The sequence below is a fragment of the Tupaia chinensis genome, unplaced genomic scaffold, assembly GCF_000334495.1.
Source record: "Tupaia chinensis unplaced genomic scaffold, TupChi_1.0 Scaffold000332_1, whole genome shotgun sequence".
Lineage (NCBI taxonomy): Eukaryota > Metazoa > Chordata > Mammalia > Scandentia > Tupaiidae > Tupaia > Tupaia belangeri.
This window is the reverse complement of record NW_006159826.1, coordinates 591,705-601,015: the sequence shown is the minus strand read 5'-3', so window position 1 is coordinate 601,015 and position 9,311 is coordinate 591,705. Positions and strand designations below refer to the sequence as shown.

The following is a 9,311-nucleotide window of genomic DNA, read 5'->3' as shown; positions in this document are numbered from 1 at the left end:
GCGAGAGGCCAGAGCTGGGCCAAGTCCTGAAGAGGTAGGCAGGGTGGGAGCATTGTGCCCTGGGTGTCGCAGCCAGTGCCAGGGTGGTATCGCGGCTGTGGCCTTGTTCCATCCACTTCCTTGAGGGACCAGAGCCGGGGGTCCCTTCACAAAGAGGGAGGACCCATGGGGGCTGCCTTGAGAGCTGCGGGTCGTTGCAGGCCTCAGCCCCCGCAGCCCCCTCTCTTCTCCTCTGGGCTCCGACTCACCAGGCCGCTCACCCTCTGAGCTCCCTCCAGTCCTGAGCCCACAGGCCTGACCTGAGCCTTCGCAGCTTAAAGAGGCACCGGGGAAGACACAGCTGGCTGCCTGCCCTCGTGCATGGACGCTGGCCCCAGGGCCCAATTACCCCACAGCGCAGGTAGCTGCCCAACTACCAATTACCTTCAGGGTCTCCTGTGCTGGAAGCACCTGCTGGGGAGAGGCTCCGTGTCCACTGTCCCCAACACCCTCGTGACCAAGCATTCCCCCGCCCACTCAGTCTCCAATCACACATCCCTGGCCCCACCACAACTTATTCTGCCTGCTCCCTTGGGGACAATAGACTTTTCTGGAAGCAATGACCATAGTAGGGAGAGTGGCCTGGGAGGGGCCCTGCTCCATCCCAGAGACAGTGGATGTTGTCACTCACAGGGGAGAGTTGAGCTCCTGGCAAGGCTAACAGCGTCTTCTTCCCATACGAGACCGGGCTGAGCGCTGCCATAGCCGTCTCAGCCGGGACACACCTGTCTCGCAAGTATTTCCAAAAGATGGTTTTCCCGTGGCAAAAGGAGAGGGAGCTATGCTTTCTGGGGACTTGCTGAGCCCAGATGCGACACAGGGGAGAAGGGGAGAGCTGTCCTCCTTGTAAAGAAAAACTCCGACTTGCCTTGTCTTCCGCCTCTCGGAAGGCCGGGGCAGCCAAGGCCTGCCCCTTACAGAGGGTCGATGACTTCACCTAGGAAGGTGAAAAGACAGCAGATGAGCGCCCAGGGAGGGCCACACCTGTCACTGTAAACCACCACTGGGGACACACAGCTCAAAGCCACTATGAACCAGGAAGTGGGGTGTGCAGGGCCCTGTGCCCTATGAACCAGGACGCAGGGTGCACAGAGCCCTTTCCCCTATGAACCAGGAAGCGGGGTACGCAGCGCCCTGTCCCCTATGAACCAGGAAGCGGGGTGCACAGGGCCCTTTCCCCTATGAACCAGGAAGCGGGGTGCACAGGGCCCTGTGCGCTATGAACCAGGAAGCGTGGTGCGCAGAGCCCTGTCCACGAGGTAGACAGTAGTTCTCGTAAGTGCACAGAGCTAGAAAGCTACGGGTTTTGCCCCGATGCCCAGTGTGCGTGCACGCGTGTAAGAGGCCCACATGCTGCCTCTGTCTCCCACCCTTTGAAGCAAGTGTTTCTGAGGCCCACATGACCCTGCTTCACCTCTCTTCTAAGGATGGCTCACCACACGGCATGTCCACCTGATGTGTCCCCTCCTGTTGGACCCCGTGGGCTGTGGAGAGTGTCTGGGCTGGAAGAGATGCAACCTCAGTGCAAAGTCTCTGTCCTCCTGTCTTCCGGGAGGGCTCTGAGCCCTTGCACCTCTAGGCAGGCACAGCGCCAGCCAGAGCCATGTCCACTTAGTCCAGGGCCAGCAATGGTCATAGGTCATAGTGCACTGGCTGGCTGGTCTGAGCTGCCCACCTGGCATCTCTGCACCCGTCTGGGGCCCACTCACTCTGCAGTGGCCTCTCTTGCTTGCAGGCAGTGTGGTTGTCGCTGGCACTGTGTCTTGGACACAAAGAAATATCTGGCTCCAGCTCACCTCTGCCGTGTACAACTCCTGTGCCTGCCCACCCCATAGCCCCTCGTGGCCACCTTCAGCAAGGACACACGGGAGTCTGATTGCCAGTTCTAGTCCCCTTCCAGTCTTGGAAAAGGGGTTCTCCTGATGGACCTCAGTGAGCCCTCAGATCCTGTGGGCCTTACCCCATGTGGCCGCTTTGCAGTGGTCCGGACCTCACTGTCCATAGTCTGGCTGCCCAGCGCTGGCAGGAAAGCAGCACCGCGGACTTCTGGGCTGAGCCGTCCTGCCCTTCTTCAACCTGAGTTTTCCCATAGGCTGGTCGCAATGGGCCTCCTTCCAGAGTGCTGTCCTCTGGCCGATGAGCCTCGTCCCTAAACCAAGCAGCTCGTTGCCGGCCAGCCGAGCGCTGTCCCTGGCAGCAGGACCCAGGGCTGCTCAGTCTTCCGAGGTCAGCCGCTCAGGACAGGGGCTTCCTGCTGGTGGGTGCTCCCCGGGCAGCTCAGTCCTCCGTTCTGGAACTGCTGAGAATCGCTCTCCTCAGCAGGGTATTTGCTGGGTATTAGCTAAGAGACTATGGGATTTTAGGTTCCAAACACATTTGCACCCTCGGTCAGATGGGCAGTGTCAGTTAACACCCACAGCAGGCAGGTAACTGTCCCTGACTGGCACAGATCCTGTTTTCTGCTCCGAAATCCCAGTGTCTGCCGCTGGGTGGCAGCAATGGGCTTCAGCCTGGATTTCCAGCCGCAGGAGGGTGTGAGTTACAGATTCTCCCGGAGTCCCGTCAGTGTGCACCATCTGCTCCCAGGGCATTGACGGAGCCACTACTTTTTGCAATTAAGACACAGCCTGCTCTTGTCCAGGCCGCATTCCAACATGGCCTTCCTCTGGGGGGTCTCATGGACAGGAGCAGCAGTACTCCCAGGCATGGCAAATGCATCCTCAAAACGCAAACGCCCCTACGTGCCCTTCCAGCTGCCTGGGGGTGACCCGGACAGCTTCTGCTCAGGTTACTCCTGAGGACTTGGCCGTCTGCGGGGACTGGGACCTTCTCTGGGTGTGTCAACCAGCCCGTCGGTGTGGGTCAGAATCGCATTAAGCCAGTCCTTGGCCTGCTTTTCAGGTTCTCCTATTATCATTATAGCGACTTAGTGTTTTGTTAACCTCCAGACCTGCAAGAAATCTAAATCCACTCAAACCAAATTACGGCATAAGCTGGTGGATTTGAGTAACCCTGAGACAGGACAGAAATGTACATCAGAGACCTTCAGTGGCTGTTTTCTGAGGTTGAGAGTGAGACAAAAAGGCATTTGCAAGCGTTCGATCCATGCTGCCAAGGCGCCTCGCTGTGTTTTCCGCACATGGAAACTGAATTAGAAACTACCGATGCTCTGGTCGGTCTGTCGGCCAGTCATGCTGCCATATTTGAGGCTGACAATCTACTGCTGGTGTCCGTGAGCCACGCCGGACTATCTCCAACTCTGGTTTCCGGGTTATCTAATGTGCTGTCGAAGCAGCAGTCTGTCAGCTGAGTCTCCCCTGTTTCCGTGCCAAGCCTCCGCTTGGGCAATTCTGGGGGCGCCCATTTAGTGTGTCCTGAGACACTGAACGGTGGACTTACACGCCTTCGTTTACAAGACCAGGTAGGAGATGTGGCCCAGGGCAGCATAACGCCCATCCCAGGACACTGCAGGTGGAGGGGATGCAGCGCTTCATTAAAAGCCCTGCCTCCACCTGAACTTCCATCCAGGATGTCCTACTGCGTGCCCATCTGTTACACCTAATACGTTGTTTTACTTGCTGTGAAGAATTGTACACTTGACATACTGTTTAATGGCTAATAGTTCGCTGTGAAGAAAACGATTGTAACCTGCTTGCGGAGAGCACACCTGACTCCATTCTGTAGTACATTCAGCCTGGCATTAGTCGTGCTCCCGGAAATTCAGCGTGCAGCCGACCCCCGAGTGCGTATCGCTGACAGCAGACTGGCCGCATGCTGACCAATAGCAGGAGGGACGTGAGCGTGGTCTATGCTCCCCCCCACCGCATGCTGGCAAAAATATGTAAACAAATCCCACTTTGTTTGGACCCAAATCCCATAGACTTACATGTAAAAATGTTACAAAAATATTTCAATGTTTTGTCAAGTCACCATGAGCCTCAAAATCAAACATAAAACGAGATCCCGTCTTGCTGCATCTGAGACCTCCCTTGCAGCAGGAGGCCCCGTCAGGTTTGCACAATGACCCCTCCTCACCCAGACGGCCCTCCACTCTGCCGTCTTTGATGCTCCCCTGTCGGCCACCAGTCCCCACCTCTGCACTCTAGGATCACTGGGTGGACTGTCCTCCTTGTTTGCTCTCGGTCGTCTTGTGGCCACCGCCACACCATCATTCCCTAAGATCTTTGCAGAGCTCCTCTCCAGCTCACCACCTGTTGTCCCTACCCAGGGGGACAGTCGAACAGGTTTTCTGAGGGAAGGAGTCAGAGCCGGGACAAGCAGCGTAGTGTTACAGCACGGACACGACACAGTGTCTTCAGGGTCATCCATTTATTGTGGGCAGCACGGTACAGCACAGAGATGGTGCATCTATTGTGAGCAGCACGGAGATGACACAGTGCCACAGCCCCTCAGGGTTGTCTGGAGACAACACCATGTCACAACTCTTCAGGATCGTCTGAAGACAACGCAGTGTCACAACTCTTCAGGGTCATCTGGAAATGAAGGCGTTACAACTCTTCAGGGTCGTCTCCCTGGTCATCTGTGCCATCTTTCTGGTCGTCTGTGTCATCTTCCTGGTCATCTCGCGATTGTGGGCCAGGCATCGTGGTTATATACATGCTGGTGGGCTGTGATTGGTTGAATGAAGGATTGTAAAAGGTGGGTTATGATTGGTTGCTTCTGTGGACCAATCATGAGGTGCCGGATTATGCAAATCTGAGGGATTCTAAGCTCACCGATTTGCTATGGGAAGTGGCCAGAGTATGGTTTCGAAGGTCAGGTTTTTTGAAGGGATTCAATTGTGGCCTTTATGGGAAGTAGCCAATCAGAGTATGGTTCTGAAGGTGAGGTTTTTAAAGGGGAGCCAATCATGGCCTTTGGCATTGTGTAATCGTTTGCTTTCTGAGAAACCAGCAATATTTGCTGGTGCACAGCCTTCCACAGCCTGTACCTCGTAGACGCCCAGCAGACTCGGCACTCGGCCTCGCTCGTGCCCTTGTGGACTGCCCTTCCCGTTGCTGCGCCAGCATAGGACGCTCTGCACCACTCATCCCATGGTGACTTGTAAGCTCCCTTTCCCTGAGTCTGTGGTCCTAGCAGGGTTTACCAACAGGTTTTGGAGCCACAGGGCATTGGGCTCCTAAGGCAAGGAATCTGGGAAAGACCGTTCTCAGCCCTGGTCACTTTACCCTCCTGTGGCGTGGACCCCAGATGTGGAAGACCCTGGCCTTTGCCAGCCCTCATTCTGAAGACGCCAACATATGTTGAGAGAAACTAAAACTACAACAAACTGCTGAAAGAGCAAAGACCTAAAATAAAATGGGGAGTATACCATGTGTGTTGATTAAAATGTTTAATATTGTTTTTAAAAAGTTAATTATCAGGCCTGCAGGCAGTGTGCTGAAAGCACTGGACTCCCACAATGACTGACCATGGTTTGAGCCCAGGACCTGGTAGCTTAAAAAATCACACCAGATGTGTGTGTGCATGCCCAAAATCCTGAGAGGAGAATGGAGGAGAAGAGATTGCAGCATGGCCATCCCCCTGGGGGTGATTTCTCACTTTCCCTCTAGCTCTGTCTTTCTCTGGCCAGTGCACACACCTATGGCCAAAAAAAAAAAAAAAGTTAATTACCTCCAAATTAACTTAGAGATACAATGAATTCACAATCAGAAGTTCATCAACCTTTAAATCTGCTGCCTACAAGAAACCCATCTCATGGATAAAGACATGCATAGATTAAAAGTGAAGGATTGGAAAAGGTATTTCATGCAATGGAAACCAAAACAGAGTGGAGTTGCTATGCTGATTTCAGACAAAACAGGATTTAAGACAAAAACAGTAAGAAGAGACAAAGAAGGGTATTCTGTAGTAGTAAAAGGGATAGTTCATCAAGAAAATAGTGAAGCAAGCCAGGCTATGAAGGACAGACATTGTATATCCCCACTTAATATATACCAAGTGTCCGCACTCTATGAGAGAAATTGATTGATTAAAGGATATAGAAACACAGTAAATGTGAATACTTGTTATAGTGTGTGTGAAAGAGTAGAGTCTGAGGAAGGGCATTTGGAAGGAAAATAAAGAGGCAAGGCATTAATGGGACAAAGACATGTGATATTATCAGTTGAAGATACTTTTATAGTTTTATCAACTGGACTGGGGAGAAATGTTAACATGTTGGAATATTCACTTCGTAAGCTAAATAATGTGATTGAATATATAAAAGAAAATGAAATTTAAAAATATTTAAAAACCCACTTATAAATACCTACGCACCTAACTCAGAAGCACCCAAATATGTAAAGGAAAGACTGCTAGATCTAAAAGGAGAGAGAGACTATAACACTATAATTGTTAGAGATTTCAACACCCCGTTATCTCTTTCAGACAGGTCAATGGGACAAAAAAATAAGCAAAGAGATTCAGGATCTAAACCATACCGTGAATCAGATGGACTTGATAGACATCTATAGAATTTTCCACCCAAAAAACACAAAATATACATTTTTCTCAGCCCCGCATAGTACTTTATCAAAGATTGACCACGTGATAGGCCACAAAACCAGCCTTTACAGATTCAAAGGCATAGAAACTATATCCAGCATCTTCTCTGACCATGACGGAATTAAACTTGATATTAGTTTCAGGAAAAATCCTGAAAATACACAAATAGATGGAAACTAAATAACCTACTTCTGAATGACTTCATGACTACTAAAGAGATTAAGACTGAAGTTGAAAGATTCATGGAAATAAGTGATAACGAGTGCATGAGTTTCCACAATCTATGGGACACGGCAAAAGCAGTCCTAAGAGGGAAGACAGAGCAATTAGTGTGCACAGGAAAAAGATGGAAAGGTGCCAAAAGAACAGCATAACATCATGCCTCAGAGAATTGGAAAAACAAACAAACAAAATCCAAAAAAATGCCAGAAGAAAAGAAATAATAAAGATTCAAGCAGAAATGAATGAAATGGAAAATAAATGAACTATATAAAAATAAAGGAAAGCAAAAACTGGTTCTTTGAAAAGATAAACAAGACTGACACACCATTAACTAGACTAATTAAGAAGAGAGAAATGAACAAGATAAATCTAATTCTCAATGAAACAGACAATATTACCACAGACACGACAGATATACAAAACATCACTAGAGGATGCCATGTGACTATACACCAACAAAGAAGAAAACCTGGATGAAATGGACAAATTCCTGGACACATATAATCTGCCAAGATTGACTCTGGAGGACATAGAAAGCCTGAACAGACCTGTAACAAGCAATGAGATTGAATCAGTAATAAATAACCTCCCAATAAAGAAAAGTCCAGGTCCTGATGGCTTCACTTCTGAATTTTACAAAGCTTTTAAAAATTGAAAATCTGAATATAAGATTTCAATGGAAAGGAAAGGATCTAGAAAAGTCAAACCTGTTTTGAAAAAGAAAACTTCAGTAGAGGATGTCTACTGGTTGATTTCAAACCCTACTATAAAGTTACAGTAACTAAGTCAATGTGGGATTGGCATAAGTCCAAACATGTGGTCCAGGGAAACAGAATATACAGTACTTTAGAAATTGACCACACACAAATAGTAATTTGATTTTTTAATAATGGTACCAAGGTAGTTTGGTGAAAAAAGATCATCTTGTTAAGTAATGATCCTGTACTAATGGAAACAGTGGAAATAAAATGAAATTCAATAGGGTCTATGTGTGCACACAATGGGGGAACTTTTAATATTGTATTTGCCATAGACTTTTCTTATTAAATGTTCTTTTTGATATGAGTTTGTTGGGCTGTGAATAACTTATGAAAACCATCCATTTTGATTATCAAGTGTGGGGATGCTTTGCAGAGGCACAGTTGTGCAGTCGCCTCCCTTTCCCAAACGTTAGTGTACATCCATCTTCAGCAGATGGCCTCCAACCACTGTCTCAGGAACTGATTTGCTTTTGGTCACTGAAATTAGGTTTACCTTTTCTAGAGTTTTACTGAGCCACAGACAGTTCTTTTGGCTCAACATAATTTTTTTTTTTTTGAGATTCATCCATATTGTTATGTATTTAAGTAACCTGTTCCTTTCTTTTTTATAAATTTTGATTTAGGGTACCTGCACTCACAAGAGAAAGAAAGAGAGAGAGAGAGAGAGAGAAGGTGAGAGAGAGAAGATGAGAAAGCAGGGGGACGGCCATGCCATAGTCCTTTCTCCTCCATTCTCCTCTTGGGATTTTGGACATGCATTCATACCTGCCTAGTGTATTTTTCAAGCTGATGGGTCTGGGATTTGAACCATACAGTTGGCCATGTGAGATCCAGCTGCCTTCATCACCAGCAACTGGCTGGCCCACCTGTTTCTTTCTATCACTAAGTAGTGCCTCTCCATATGGATATGCCATGCATTTGGTCTGCTTGCCAGTTAATTGACATTTGAGTTGTTTCTACATTTTGGCTGTGAATATGTATTTTGGTGTAACATACAGCATTGTGATAAAGCCTATGTATGCATCTTTGTACATTTCTGTACATCTATGCACAGAGGTTTTAAATTTCTGTTGGGTAAACACATCAAGAGTGAAAATTCTGGGTTTTACAGAAACTATATTCTGTATCAGAAACTGGCAAACGACTTCCCTAGCTGAAGTGTTTCATATCCACACAAACCATGCATGAGAGTTTTAGTTTCTCTGTGTTCTCATCTAGATTCATAATACCACTCTTAAAATATTAGTCATTCTAGTAAATGTGCACGGAATTTTATTCTGTTTTAATTATATTTCTCTAATTATTAATAATGTTAAGTGTCTTTTTCATATACTTATTAGCCACCCATATATGTCAAGAACTATGAAGGGTCTGTATTTACCTACTTATAATCTAACAATCAGGCCTGCAGCAGTTTCATGAATGCTGGCAGAAAACATGAAACTCCTGGATCAGAGACCAAGGACATTTTACTCAAGAGGTAGCAGGAGTGTCGTGCTTGCATCAGTTGCCTGACCCACTCCCAGGTACTGCAAGGATGATGCTGAGTGGTCAGGGCAGATGCTGTATACCAGGTGAGTTTGCATCACAGCTAAGAACCCCTATTGTGTAAGACAGTACAAAAACCCTTCCTGGGTGGGCAGCATACACACCTGCCTTTATCATGATAACATTCATCTCTTTATTTCTTGAATCGTTTCTGGCTTCAGAGCAGACTCATCTGACATTACTATAGCTACGCAGTTTACTTTTGGTTAACTTTACGTAACACCGACCCCCCCC

At 47.9% G+C, this 9,311-nt stretch overlaps 1 pseudogene; it reads right to left on the bottom strand.

The window, feature by feature from the left end:
* Window positions 1-3,228: 3,228 nt before the first annotated feature.
* The window catches only part of LOC102490331 (RNA-binding protein 4-like), a 17,439-nt pseudogene continuing 11,356 nt past the window's right edge, over window positions 3,229-9,311 (bottom strand).